General features: G+C 35.6%; 1 protein-coding gene across 4 annotated transcripts in view; it reads right to left on the bottom strand.

Moving 5' to 3' along the window:
• The window catches only part of NAALADL2 (N-acetylated alpha-linked acidic dipeptidase like 2), a 1,140,409-nt gene that overhangs the window by 801,447 nt on the left and 323,709 nt on the right, over positions 1 to 15,253 (bottom strand). The gene's annotated exons all lie outside the window — the stretch shown is intronic.

Genomic DNA, 15,253 nt, shown 5'->3' on the forward strand with positions numbered 1-15,253 from the left:
AGGAGAATGATCAGGAGTGTAAATGGAAAGTTCAGAGTCCTTATCACGAAGTCATTATGTGATCACTGAAGGGAAAAGAAACATAGATTAGAGGATGCAGAACTGACTCCTGGGTGCTCCAGCTCGAAAAAAGGAGATCTAGTAGATGAACCAACAAAGGAGATTGACAAGGAGCAACTTAGTAAAGCAGGAAAAACCAAGAAAGTGTGGTACCCTAAGGCTGGGGAAGAGTGATCAACAATATCCAGTGATGATCATAGATAAAGTAGGATGAAGATTGAAATTTTACTAACAGATTTAGAAACAAAAGTAATTAGTGACTTTTCTAAGAGTCCTTTCAGTGGAAGGTCTGAGCAAACATCTGAGGAACATGGGCTTAAGAAAAAAAAAGTAAAAGGAAAGAAATAGGAGATTGTAAGCAAGGACAATTACTTTAAAATTTATGCTACAAAGAAGAAAAATGGGGCTGTAGCTGGTAGAATGAGAAGACCAAGAAAACTGTGATTAATCTATCATTTCCTTGATATCAATAAGTGTAGATTTTCAAAATCTTTTAATGCAAGCCACTATACAGAATACACTGCTAGATTTTAAAAAATTAACATATAGAAATTTTTAATAATGTGGGAAGGAAAATTATATATATATATATATATATATATATATATATATATATCAAAGTTGTGAATTGTTTATCTCAAGAACAAAAAAATAAAATTTAATAAAAAATCATGAGGCCATAAACAAAGTCACTTAAGTATGTGTGTGTGTATTAAAGAAAAGGTCATTAAAAATAAGAAATCCACCCTGGCTGGTGCGGCTCAGTGGACTGAGTGCCAGTCTATGAACCAAAGGGTTGCTAATTCAATTCCCAGTCAGGGGACATGCCTGGGTCACAGACCAGGTCCCCATTAGGGGGTGTGTGAGAGGTAACCACACACTGATGTTTCTCTTTCTATCTCCCTCCCTTCCCCTCTCTAAAAGTAAATAAATAAATTTTTTATAAAATGTGTTATTGTATTTTTTAAAAAATAAGAATCAAATTACACTTTTAGATCAGAGACTCTATTGGGCTGATCTACAATAGCGGAGATTAACTAGAAAATCTGGCTTAGACAAGATAAAGGAGCAAAACTGGGTGTCTTCTTTATCTGCGATTAAAACTATAGTCAAGGTGTTACTTAATAAAATAGATTTATCATAGTAATTCTGCTTGCCACTTTAATGAAGGTAAATAAAGTAAATATAGAAGGACATACATACAATATCTTGAAAGCTCTACTTGTGTTCAGGAAGGCTACTCGTGCTTCTATAAAACAAGAAAATTAAAAAAAAAAGCCCACAATGCTATTTTGGCTTATCCTGTGATGGAAAAGTCATACAATTTTTCATATGCATTGATACATAAAATAACTTAAGCTAAATATGCTGACTGAGATTGAAGAAAGATATTAATACTGAATTTTATATAAATGATGAAAGCCACAAAAGGCCTACAGGAAAGGATGACATTGGCACATTGAGCTTTCTTTTTACGTATTCTTTAATAAAAAGGACAAAGGGACACATGGCTCTTCTTTCATGTAAGAGGCGGTTTTTAATTTTGTGTGTCTTCTGAGACACCTAATTATGAAATAGTCAGACATCAGATATGTTATCTTCAATAAGTAGCAGGAGATGAGTGTGGAGGGAAGGTGAAAATAGGGGGCTTACTTGGAAAAAATGAATTAACTAACATATATCTAGGATAGAGGAAACTTTCATTTCAGTTCTCAACTTGCCAATCAGTAATTCACTATATGCTGAAATTCTGGTGTCACTTAAACTCTTTTACCTCAAAATACCTTATGAAATTTGTTTACTTTTGAAGATCTTATTAAATTGTGCCTAAATAGTTACCACCTTATTATATATCCAGAGTTAACTGCAAAGATGTTTCAAAATCAGATGCCAAAGTGACCAAATTTGAGGAGTCCAGTATGTCACTTTGCACTTTTTAAGTTCATTTTATGTCAAATGTATACATAAAAGTTTACATTTGTATAGAATACTTTTGGTGTTAGAAGAGCCTTAAAATATCATTATGATTACATCATGAGTTTTCTTTATATTTCCCTAACTAGGGGTAATTCAAATTATGCTAAATTAAATCTGTCTATAAGGAATTCACTAACTTATAATACTTTTTCTTTTTTAAAATTAATTTTATTTAGTTATTTTTCAAGTACAGTATTTTGTCTATTTTTCCCATCCCAGCCTCCCCCGCCCCTTGCTCCCCACTTCCCTCCCATTTCCACCCCCCTTAGTTCTCGTCCCTGTGTCCTTCCTATTTGTTCCTCCAAATCCCTCCCCCCTTTTCCCCTTAACTTCCCTTCCTTCTCCCCTCTGGTCCCCTTGTTCTCTATTTCAGTGTCTTTTTTTTTCTGCTTGCTTGTTTGTTTTGTTGTTTAGCTTCCTGTTAAAGGTGAGATCATACGGTATTTGTTTTTCACCACCTGGCTGATTTCACTCAGCATAATGCTTTCTAGTTCCATCCATGTTGTTACAAAAGGTAGTAGCTCCTTCTTTCTCTCTGCAGCATAGAATTCCATTGTGTATATGTACCACAATTTTTGATCCATTCATTTACTGGTGGGCACCTAGGTTGCTTCCAACTCTTAGCTATTGTAAATTGTGCTGCTATGAACATTGTGGTGCACAGGTTCTTTGATATTGATGTTTTAGGATTCTTAGGATATAATCCCAGCAGTGGAATTGCTGGGTCAAAAGGCAGGTCGATTTTTTATTTTTCTGAGAAAATTCCATACTGTTTTCCATAATGGTTGTACCAGTTTGCAATCCCACCAACAGTGGACTAAGGACCCCTTTTCCCCACAACCTCTCCAACATTTGTTGTTTGTTGCTTTGTTTATGATAGCCATCCTGACTGGTGTAAAGTGGTATCTCATTGTGGTTTTAATTTGCATAACTTTTTTCTTATGAGTAAGAAAAGCACACGATCTTTGAAAGTCCTTTATAATCACCTAAAATATCTTTCTTTACGGCTACTTCTTATGGTCTTGGTAGTTCTCCCTTGAAATCCTACACAACAATTGTAATTGATAGTCTACATTACATATCTTCAAACACTTACTCAGGATACCTGCAGACACTAATAATTATGGCTCTTTCACCTAAGGAAAATATATTTATCCTAAAATGAACCCTAAAAATCAAAGTTGAAAGGTAATAAAAAGTCCTAGAACTACATGTTTGTATTTAAAATACTTACTTTTGCTGTTGCATTTGGGGGTTTGTGGGGGGGGGCAGTGAAGGGGCCTTTCTGCAGGCCTAATACTGGTGGAGTTAAGACATGAGCAGTGACTGACAAATCTCTATTTACCCCGCATGTTGATTGGTGAATGGAGGGCTCATTTTAATTCATCTCTAAGAACACATGGATCAACTTCCTGAGTTTAACTGTTATACTGAATTACCAAGACGCAACGTTTGGTGAAGAAAGGAATGTCTACAATGATGCAAAATATATGCACATGGACCTGAAAGATAAGATTTTAAGTCATTTGTTGAAATGGTACATGTGATGGGCTGAGTAGGTATGTCCTTTCAAAATTCCTAAATTGGAACCCAAATGCCCAATCTGATGGTATTGGGAGGTGGGGCCTTTGGGAGGAAATTAGGTTCAGATGAGGGCATGAGGATACAGGACACATGATGAGACCAGTATCCTTATAAGAACACCTTAGTTGTTCTTCAGGCCATGATGGCTGTTAAAATGCGATAAAATAGAGGAAGATAATAAATCATTAACACAGTCAATGGGATCATTTAGCTATGTAGATTTTCAGGCTGTGAAATTCATATATGACCCAGCTAATGAGGAAAAATTAAGGAAGAGTGTGGAATAAGATCTCTTCAACCTTAAAATCTCAACAGGTGGTATTTTTGAAGGACATAAAAGGTCCTATCACAAAAAAAAATGTTCATCCCCCTTATGCTTGAAATTCCACAATTATAACAGTTTACTGTGATGAATTTTATTCGATCATTTTCAGACAAACTATTATAAGAAGGTTATATGATGGGAGGGACAGAGGGAAAAGGGACTAGAGGGGGGTTAACTATGTTACTAAGAAAATGTAGCTAACATTTTTAGAGTAAAAACAAAAATAAACTTCGATTGCCCCACTTGTTTTCAAAGGACCTCATCTCTCCTGTTTTACTGTGATGGAGTCTTAGAATAAGACACAACACTAATTAGTATCCTTCCCTACCACTGCAATACAATAATAAAAAAAATTTGTATGTGTACATGTATCATTCTGTTACAGTCCAATATTATTTGCCCTATTGATTAATATCTGATTACATTAAAGTATGGTATGCATTATAACTTCTATAATAGAATCCAGTGAAAATGTTAGGTTTTTGTACAAGACCTACATGTACATATTATTTTTTGTGAAAGATCACAGGATTTCATCTCGATCCATTTTTAAGTGGATTATTAACAGGGGACTTTAAAAATGAGTGTATTTATTTAAGAATTATAGAGGTATTTTTATTTCTCCTAAGCATTTATCTCTATATTAGAAAATATATATATATCTAGCCTTTTACATTTAGTTTTAATAATCTATGCAAAATGAAAAATAGGCAAATAATAATCCACCTTAATCCTCACTGGCAATATATTAATTTAATTTGAGATTGCTTTAAATGCTGATGAGAAGTTCAGAAAAAATTACTGCTATTCCTATTTTATACTGCAAATTATGGTTTATTCATAAATTAAGGAACCCAGAATTATTTTTTTTAGAAAATAAAACATTGCTGTCTCTCTGGAGAAAAATTAAAAAGTTCTAACAGGGATATATTAGGATATCAAATTAATTGTACAACTTTGATTAGAAAAAAATAGTAGAAACCATCTTAATGCTGTTTTCATTATGAGTCCCTTGAAAATCTGATTAAATCTACTTATCCTGCCTCTTAAAAAGTGCACATAAAAACAAAACTCCTTAATCTTGGTTTTATCAACCGGTGACCCATTAAAAGGTGGCCCATGAAAAGGTTCATATTCCTCTTGAATTTCTACCCAAATGTTTGCATGTGTGCACATGGTGAACAATTATTTTATTCATCAACTACAATCTAGTTTTTCACTCTTGCTTTTGATTATTTCTAAAATTTAGTGATCAAGGCAGATGAGCCATACGAAAGCAGTCAGGCACCCTGGAAGTGGAGAGGTTGCTACTGGACTGCACATGAACACATGTCCATATTTCAGACATGTCAGCCACCGTTTAGGTGAGCTGCTTTTGTAGAAAGGACCAGATTTTCTTCAAGAATTTGCTCTTATGTGAGGACAGAATATCACCACTTCTTGATTCCAACATTTCCTATTGATACTTAATGTGCAAAGTTAAAACACTTGAATGGTGGACAAGAAGGCAGCATGGGGATTTCCTGTCCCAGTTTCCTGCCAAAGTGACAGGTTGCATTGCAGCAGGTGCACAGCAAAGCGATTAAGAATGTACAGCTTGACAAAACACGTGTGATATGACTGCAGGCATTTTATGTGAATTACATGTCATGGCAAGTATTTGCCTCAAGACATTCTTACCTAGGGTTTGGGGGTGTTAGGATAATATATGTGGATATAAAAGCATCATTGAGAAGGTAAGCACTCAAGGAAAATAATCTTGAGTAGGGTCTATGTAAATGAAGTACATTGCAATGCAAAGTACATTTTTTGCTTCTTAAATATGTATATATATAAATATAGATATATAAATATAGATATAGATCCTATTTATATGCATAAAAGCAATAAGCATCTGTCTTGGGTGATGTGATTTTTTGACTGCCGTACAACTCATTCAGCTTCTAGGGTGACAGAGAGCCTAGTTTGTCCAAATCCACGACTGGAAAAAAAAAACAGATGTCATCCAATTCATTTTAAGAACATATTTATCCCTTGGTATCAACCTCTCCACTCTAGGATGCCTTGACTATATAGTTACACATTGCTGAAGTGAAGTGAAAACAGAATACTATCATCCACTTGATTTAACATTTAGCCTTAAACTTCAACTGCAATCAGTTTTATACTAGTCTAGAAAAACAAAGTCAGAACTCCAGTAACTAATGTTCATTGTGCTTATATTATAAATTAATGTTTGAAATTCTCCCAGAATACTAGTCATGCTAGCATTCCTCTGTACAACTGGTTTCCTCTTTCCAAAATAACTTTTCCATGTATTGAATTGAAGAACTTCTCATAAAGAACATGTATGAATGACCCACAGAAAAGGACAATGGGCCAGAGATGGACTGTGGGAGTGGGGGATAGAGTGGGATGGAGGAGGGGGAAATTGGGAAAATTGTAGTAGAATAAATAAGAATACAATAAAATAAAAATAAAAGGAGGGATCTTATATAACCTCTCTGCTGAAACTTCCCTCTTTCCATTGAGTTGCTTCCCAGAAATGTGACTTGCATACCTTGGGTAACCTGAAAGCTGGTGATTATGGTATGTATTGTCCTGACAATGAAATGAGGTGACAAATAAAATTCCCAGGACCAGTACTTTGCATATTGCAGCCTTCCAGTACCTCCTTTTAAAATATAAAATGTTTGAAACACCAAAATCCCATTACTAAGGTTTGTTCAGAAGCACTAAACTAAGGTGACTTATTTTACATAATTCTCAATATATATCATTGCAGAAAGTCATAATGTGGATGGGAGATAGTCGGCACCTAACAGTAACTTCTCTTTCAATGTTTTAGATTAAAACAAAATTAAATCTATTTTGAAATTTTTGCTTATACCTGACATGTCTAAAAATGAAGTCCTATAACCTACCTTGCTCAGATTATATCTAGTATGTATGCAAAGGCTATAGAGAAGCCCCCAAATGAAAGCATAATTGCAGTACATTGCAATTTTCTTTATAAAGAAATACAAACTTGTAAACTATGTTTCAAAAATCATAGTTTAAGTTTCGTTTTTACATATAATTAAATTTCATTGATTTGTGCAAACCACTGCATCTGGAGCCACCATTAAGAGAATCATGTACATGGAATGAGTAACAAATTCTTTAACCAATGGATTTAATTACATTGTAGGTTAGGAAGAAAGGGGTAGGAAAGAAGTGAATGATGATTACTACTTATTAGTTCCCAAAAGGAGAAGGTAGAAGGTGTCCTGTGGCAAGAAAGTCAATACTGACTGACTTCTGATGTTCCAAAATAGCAACTTTAATAGTTGTGGTCATAAAGCTATTGAAGCCCCCAAACTGAGCAAAGGAGACAGCACAATATTAAAATTAAATGATTATGCCTTTAATTAGATTCTGAAATCCAAGAGGAAATAATTATAGAACGTTTTATCAGAGAACTTTGTAATTTATTTGGAAATAACCTTGCGGCAGGGGGAGACATCTACTAAGAAGGTTGTTCTTCTGATGGCTGACTGGGCTCACATTTTCAAAAGCAGAACCTAGCAACCTCTCACTCAATCTGCACTGCAGGGAACAGCTAGCACTGCACTGCTTGTCTGCACTCTGTTCCTGCCTTTGGATCCAGTCCCTCATAAAAGAGTTTCTGGACTTCTACTTAAACCAAATAAGCCCGATGCTTAAAATCCCATCCTATAAGAACTGTGTAGCTATATCCCCATGAGCTTCTTAACCGTTGACCAATCAGAGTGGGTTCATTCTGACCATGAAAATAGTACCTTTGTAAAAATCATACTGCAGAGATTTGGAGTCCTTATTTGCATAAGGATGGACTTAGGGGCTGGGACTTCTGCCTCATAAGTCAGCTCCCCTCTGGCTCTGAGAACACACTTTCCCTTCCCACCAAAAACTATTTCCCTGGCCAAGCAGACCAGCACAGAGCAGAGCCAAGCTGTCTAGCCAGCTGGGAGCCTGGTCCCAAGGCTGCCTCACAGCCCTGCTGTATTATAACTGAGCTGTAAAATTTTCTTCTTCACCACACTGCAAATTGGGGATTCTTGTTGGCATTGAATTGGTACCCATAACTATTCTCATCTTCTTTTTTTCTCCCCCTCCTCTTCTTCCTCCTCCTCCTTCTTCTTTGTCACCATCATCATCATAGATGTCGTATATGCTTAATTTTAACAGAATGGAAGTTTTTACATATTTTACTGATTCAAAGATAGGAATTTGTGAAATAATTACTTATAAAATAATAATCACAATGTTCATCACTCTGTGTAAGCTTTGGAGAACCTTACATATGTAAGTTAAAAAAGTTCCTCATTAGATGTTCATTTTTTGTATTAAAATATTAGTGATAAGCAAAAGTACCATTACATAATAGCTTTTTCTTAAAACAATGACATATATTTCTTAACAAAAATGTGTGATCCTGGTTTCCAGCAGAAAGTCGTGCATAGGAGATAATCTTTAAGTCTCCTAACTTTTAAGTTACTCAGGTTCAACTCCCCCAAAAAAGTCCTTTACTGTACATCTACTACCTTTGATTCCTCTGAAATCCCTCATTTTTAGTTTGTCTGGCACACTTTCACTCGCTACAGAACAAGAAAGCAACAACTTTCTGACGCCAGATGCTGCAGATCAATAGCTATTTCCCAAAGTTTATTGTATAATTAAAATGTGTAACAAGAATGATTTTCTCTTCAAACCCTAAGGCTAAGCCTAGAATTATTGACTAACTCAAAGTTATGTGGTGTACATTTTTTATTTTGTTTATGGATGATATAAAAGAGTTTATGGCTTTTACATATAATTTGTTAAATTATAAATACTGAAGAGGAAATACCCTCTGCATCAGCAAAATATCTATTGTTGAAAAACCTCTTTAAAGTGTATTTTGTTGAGGTAAATCTATATTCCTTTATATTAGTTTGTGGTCACCTAAAACTTCAAACTGAAGGTTAATTGTCAAAACATTCTTGAATTTAGTAGAACCCATTTACTTCAAACTATTTCTTCAGATCTTTATCACCTTCAATAAAAATGCCCAGAATGTGAGTATGATGAAAATATCATAAAAATGTGAGGGCAGGCAGAACAAGAGAATGCACGATGTCCCCAAATGAAAAACAGTATGCTCATACATGAAGTTGTGTCAGTTTTTGTAAACCAGACTATCCACAGAAAAGCAAATATATCAGCTATAGAATGAACTCTGAATAAGATGTTAACAGTCACTAATGTTTTTTAAGATTTTACTTATTTCTTTAGGCAGAAGGGAAAGGAGGGAGAAAGAGAGGGAGAGAAACATCAATGTGTGGTTGTCTCTCCCACACCCCCTACTGGGGACCTGGCCCACAACCCAGGCATGCGCCCTGACTGGGAATCCAGCCGGCAACCCTTTGGTTTGCAGGCTGGTGCTCAATCCACTGAGCCACACCAGCTAAGGCAATAGCCAGCAATTTTTGTACATAAATATAAATGATAATTATTTTGAATGATATTTGAGGAGTCTTTTTTTGAGGTAACTCTTTTAAAATGGTACAGCTGGGTAATGTAGAGGTTAATAAACAATGAAGTCACATACACTCTTTGCCCCTTACTGGTATTTACTAAATGCCCAATTATATTAGTTGTTCTTTTATTATTAATAAAATCATAATTATACAAACCCTAATGTGAATCACTAATTATCCATGGTCTTGAAACTTCTGAGTGGATAAACATGGACCCAAATCTTATTTTGCTCTCTTGAGAGTCCAGTTGAAGTGCAACCCCATTCCCAAAGCCTCATAGGTCTGTCCCACTCGTGCTGTGTGGTCAGTGGTACACCTGAGCTTTGTTCTAATGTTACACAGATGAGAAGATACCACTATACAAGCTTAGCAGTAGTGAAAAAGCCTGGGTGTTCCATGTTATTCAAAAGCTGGACCTGTTTGTAATAAAATGTACTCTCTCTTCCAGTGTGGCTATAATCCAGTGGCATGCAATGTGAGTATAACAGCTGGAATAGATTTATTGGGTGGTACTACATATTAAAGCTTAAGTATTCCAGAATAGCAAGCTTTAGCTAAATCCACAGACAAGCCAATCACACACACACACTCATATGTGCACACTGTGTCACACACAAACTCACACACAGACTTAATCAGGTCTCTATGAAGGTGCCAATAATTAGCCTACATTGTCTCTCTGTGGCTTTTTCCACATTCACAGACACTATCTCCTAACTTCACTGAGGCTGCTTCTGGCCAATCCTTTTATTTGTCCTTCATGAATTCAACCCCCACCATACACACAACCCCACCCTAACCCTTGTCTGAAATCATCCTTTACTGCACAGATGCAGGCCATTTGGCATGTGCCCCATCACCTACTCTTCTCTGGAAGTGAGTGACTCTACCATACACTCACTTGTCTTATTCTTCCTTAAAGAAAGCTGTCCTTCTGGTCTTTAAATTTATCCTACTGATCCAAGTCCTCATCTTCATCAGACACTCCTTTTATTTTAGCATCTCCATCCTCTCCCTCACTGACACTGCCTCTTCCTTTGTGAAGACTAAAAATTATACAAACTTCACGGAACTGTTGTGCTGTTGCTGCCCACTTTGCTCACTCTTCTATTTTCTGTTGTCTGGCTGTGGTCACTGTGGCCATTGCCCATGGCAACTGATGGAACATCTACGACTTCAGGCTCCATGTAGCTTGACTTTGTAATTTTGTCTTTTCCTTTCACCTTCTTCCTGATAATTCCCAAATGGTTTCTTTCTCATATCTTACCTTCATTCCAGGTTTGAATCAAATCCTAGATACTGCATTATTCTGTCATTCAATATTCCTCACTTGTATTATGTAGAAATCCCCAGAATGTGTTTCCCCACAAACTCTGTCATCTGCATCTTGTCTCTTCAGCGTGATTCCATCTGTTTCTTTCTCTTCTGTTCAGACTTTGGACGTTAGTGTTTTCTAGACTCTGTCATCAGTCTTCTCCTCCTCTCACTCTCACATCTATCTTTGCATAATCTCACCTACCCACAATGTCATCTAGTTTTAATAATTTCCAGTGCTTCTGTTTCGTCCTACTTCTCTCTCCCAAGGTCTAGTCTCACTTTTGCAAATTAGGTCCTGAACATTTGCATGCATATGTAAGACTCAGAGTTTAAAATCATTTTACTTAAGGCAGTCTTGTTGTATTTCTCATCCATAAACTGTTCCCCATCTCACATTCGCTAAATCAGTTAAAAATACTTTTCTCTCAGTTACTTCAGGCAGATGTATTGTTTTCACAACTCCTTCCTTCTTCTACATTTAATACAAACACCAATGTAATCTCAAGTATCTTTCAAATTTAATGTTTTCGTCAAATAAAGTCATCTCTCCATCACTATGTGATGATGGATGGGTAGAAGATGAATTTCCAATAGAAAAAGAGGGTAGCTTTCTTTCTATAAGGAATATACAGTCATATAGTTATTTATATTTATATGCATTGAGCATATAAAATATTAAATATATAATATGTGTTTAACACTTAGAACAGTCCCTGGCACATAGTACACACTTAATAAATATTTCTTCTATCACCACCACCACCATCATCATCATCACTAGTTCATACTCAGACTGGTAGAAAGCACCTTGGTAACCCCAACCAAAGTCACTGCAACGCAGAGCTTGAAGGAACAAAGAGGAACAAGTTTTCTAACTTTGCATGACAATGCATTGTTCCTAATCTCCTAGAATTCCATATGTCACTTAAGTATTCTAGAAAAAGGTCTCCTTCAATTTTAAAACATTTTTATTAACCTTCTTTTTTAGTTAAGGCATCTTATTTTATTATGTTCTGTATTTACCATATTAAATGACTGCCACTTTTTATGCTCAACTAATTTTCATGTTGGAATAAATGTAAATTGCATCTTATGTTTGTTTTTTTTCTGAGAATATTACAATTATACTTAAAATATACTATGTTTTAGTTATGATTCTAGGCACTAGAAATACAATGATAAACAAGCCAGCTATGGACTTTCGTCTCAGTATTTTATGTCAGGGATATAGGCAATAAACAAATATACAAAAATGAGGCATGGTGAAATATTAAAAGGGATGAAATCAGACACTGAGATAGAGACTGGCTATTTTAGATTGAAAGGCTGAAATCATATTTGTTGTCATGGAAATCATATTTGATCTGATAACTGAATGACAAACGACAGGAAGTTCAGCAGAAGCTACCAGAGTATGGAGGTCACAGTGGGGGGTCAGCGGGTACGTTTGTGGGAGGGAGAGAGGATAGGAGAGGGGTGAGGTTCAGACAAGCCTCGAAAAGTTCTGCCTAGAATTAGTACCCAATGAATACCAGTTTGTTCTCCTTTTTACTAAATGTGATTACGAAGATAAAATTATTTCCTAATTAACCAACTTAGGTAAATGTGAATTTCATGTGAAGAAGATTCTATTAACTAAATACTAATGTTATTGTAAATTATGTTTCTGAGTCACATAAGAATGTTTTGATAAATACAATTTAGTAATTATTAATTCCCAGAAGTATAAGTAATATTATAAGTTTTCTAATCTAGAAAAAAATGATGCCTAAAAGAACTCTATAAAGGTGGAATGCTAAACTGAAAAGAATGTAAAATATGAATGTAAAACTGATGAGAACTCAAACAGAATGAAAACATTACAATTTTCTTACTTTTTCCTTTTTCCCCTCCCAAATACCTATTCACCTTTGCCCAAAATGAAAATATAAGGCAACATCATTACCTCACTGTATCTGGAATTTATAAACTCTCTAAAATAGCTTTATAATGTAATATGAATGTTATCAATGCCAATGTGCTTGTTTTCTTCTCTGCCCCTGCCCTGCCTGCGCCCCCATTCCCTGAACATATCTACCACCATGACTACACCAAACACTTCAGTGACCAAAATGAACATAAAACGCACGTATAAAATCAGTAGAAACTCCCAAGGAGAGCAGACAATTGAGTGATACCATATGCTTATAAAATATATGTAGCAGCCTAATTTTCAAAGTGACCTATTTTATATTCTGAAATGTTAAGTGTGACTATTTCAATTATGTGTATATTTAGAGTTTATCATCTATATTTCTTCATTGATCTTTTGTTTTATTTACCCTTTTTAAATTTCATATTTGCATTTAAAATTTTTTCTGTGTAATTTTTTTTCCTGACAGTGTCTGGTAGGACAGGGCAGCAGCTTATGGAGCCCGAACAAAAGTGCCAATGTCAAGGTTCTGGTGAGTTAAATAATGCCATTTACTTTCCCTCTCTATATTTTTAAAGTTCATTTCTCAGGACTGCCTAATCAAAACCCTCTCTTCTGGTTAGGCCTGTTTCCTGTGACCTAGAGAAATTATTCTGATTTCTATCACCATGTCTAATGGAAAAATCTATGCATCTCTTTAATAACTGATGCGTTTTTATATCATATGAACACCATACATTTTAAAACCAAGTTTTTCCTTTCCTTCGGCTGCTATGAAGATGGAAAGCAAATTGGTAACTTGTTAGGTAGCTGTTTATAATGTTCTACCATATATTTTGTATGTAAGTTTTAACTGTTAAATTACTTTAACCCTATTTTCTCCTATGCTCACTAATTTGTAGCCTATTTCAAAGTAGGGGTTCTTAGGTAATTTGTTTTATTTTTGATAAAAGAGGAGTCCCGGCCTGTGTGGCTCTGTTGGTTGGAGCCCCATCGGGTACACCAAAAGGCGGGGGGTTCGATTTCCAGTCAGGCACATACATATTTGAGTTGTAGGTTCTCTTCCCAGTGGGGGCCCATATGGGAGAAGACCAACTGATGTTTCTCTCTAACATCAATGTTTCTCTTTCTCTCTCCCTTCCTCTCTCTCTAAAATCAATAAACATATGTTTTAAAGAGAGAGAGAGAGGAGAATAAAGCAAGTAAATTGATAGATTCAATTTCTGTGTCTTTTGTCTACATATTGTCTTAATATTAACATATTGACAGGACTTTTTTCTCATTGTGACCACTTATTCTAACCTGCCGGAGTCTGTTTACATTGTATCAGCTATACAAAATTCTCTATAAATTCCTAGGCTTCTCTAATTTTAAAATATGTGTTTGTATTTATAGCAATGGCCAAGAACAATATAAGAATACACACAACCAAAAACTGGCAAAAATGGAAGCAGCTTTCCTTTTTTTCCCCCCCAGGGTATATTTCTCTACCTCTGAAATCTGCCACCAAGAAATGTGGATACGGTAAAAAACTTTGCAGGATTTATCAATAGTTAAAGGGAAGATGGGACTTGCCTGTAATTAAAAGTCCATAAACAGCCCTGGCTGGTGTAGCTCAGTGGATTGAGCATGGGCCTGTGAACCAAAGGATCAAAGTTCGATTCCCAGTCAGGGCACATGCCTGGGTTGCAGGCCAGTTCCCAGCAGGGGATGCATGAGCGGCAACCATACATTGGTATTTCTCTCCCTCTCTCATTCCCTTCCCCTCTAAAGATAAATAAATAAAGTATTTTTTAAAGTCCATAAACAAAGGGGAAAAATAAAGCAAGGTAGCATTTCAATCCTCTCTGTTTCTCATGCCCTGTTTTCAAAGACACACATTTTTGAGAAAACAAAAGAATCACAGAAATGGAAAGGTTTCAAGAGTTTAGTCAGTTCTTAAAAGGACTGTCTGAAGTCACGCAGCCCCATGATTTTGTTTAATGTGCATATCTTGCATGTTTATACGAATTACATTAAATTCAGTAGCTGACTTTTCCAAAACATTTGTCTTTGGGGCTTTTTTCAGCCCCAAAGGTTTTTATACATGTCCTCTAAGTCACACTTACATTTTTTAGTGTACAATTCACAGCTTACAATACGACAATTAAGGGTTTAAAGAGGACATGGAAATTGTATTTCAATAAAAATTATAAAGGCACTTATAAATGCACCTTTCACAGTGTTCAGCTGTGGACATAGTTAGACATCTATCAACAGAGTAAGAAAACAGCCTGTCAAATAAAACCGTTTACACAGACTTTTCCTAAGGAGAGATTTAGAAGCTCAAGGGATCAACTGAAGCTCAGTGCCTTTTAAGTGTTTTCAACTCAATCACATTTCCATTCCGATCTTCTCAGATGCCTTTTTCTCTCTCACTTAGGTACCAAGTATACCTAAGATATTCTGATATCTTCCAATAATAAGTCAAGTACATGCTTGGTCAATAATCCTCCACCACCCTGGGAAAAAAACTGTAATGCAAAAGTTGGCTTACTA

The sequence above is a fragment of the Artibeus jamaicensis genome, unplaced genomic scaffold (genome assembly GCF_021234435.1).
Source record: "Artibeus jamaicensis isolate MK-2021 breed Jamaican fruit bat unplaced genomic scaffold, CSHL_Jam_final scaffold_474, whole genome shotgun sequence".
Classification (NCBI taxonomy): domain Eukaryota; kingdom Metazoa; phylum Chordata; class Mammalia; order Chiroptera; family Phyllostomidae; genus Artibeus; species Artibeus jamaicensis.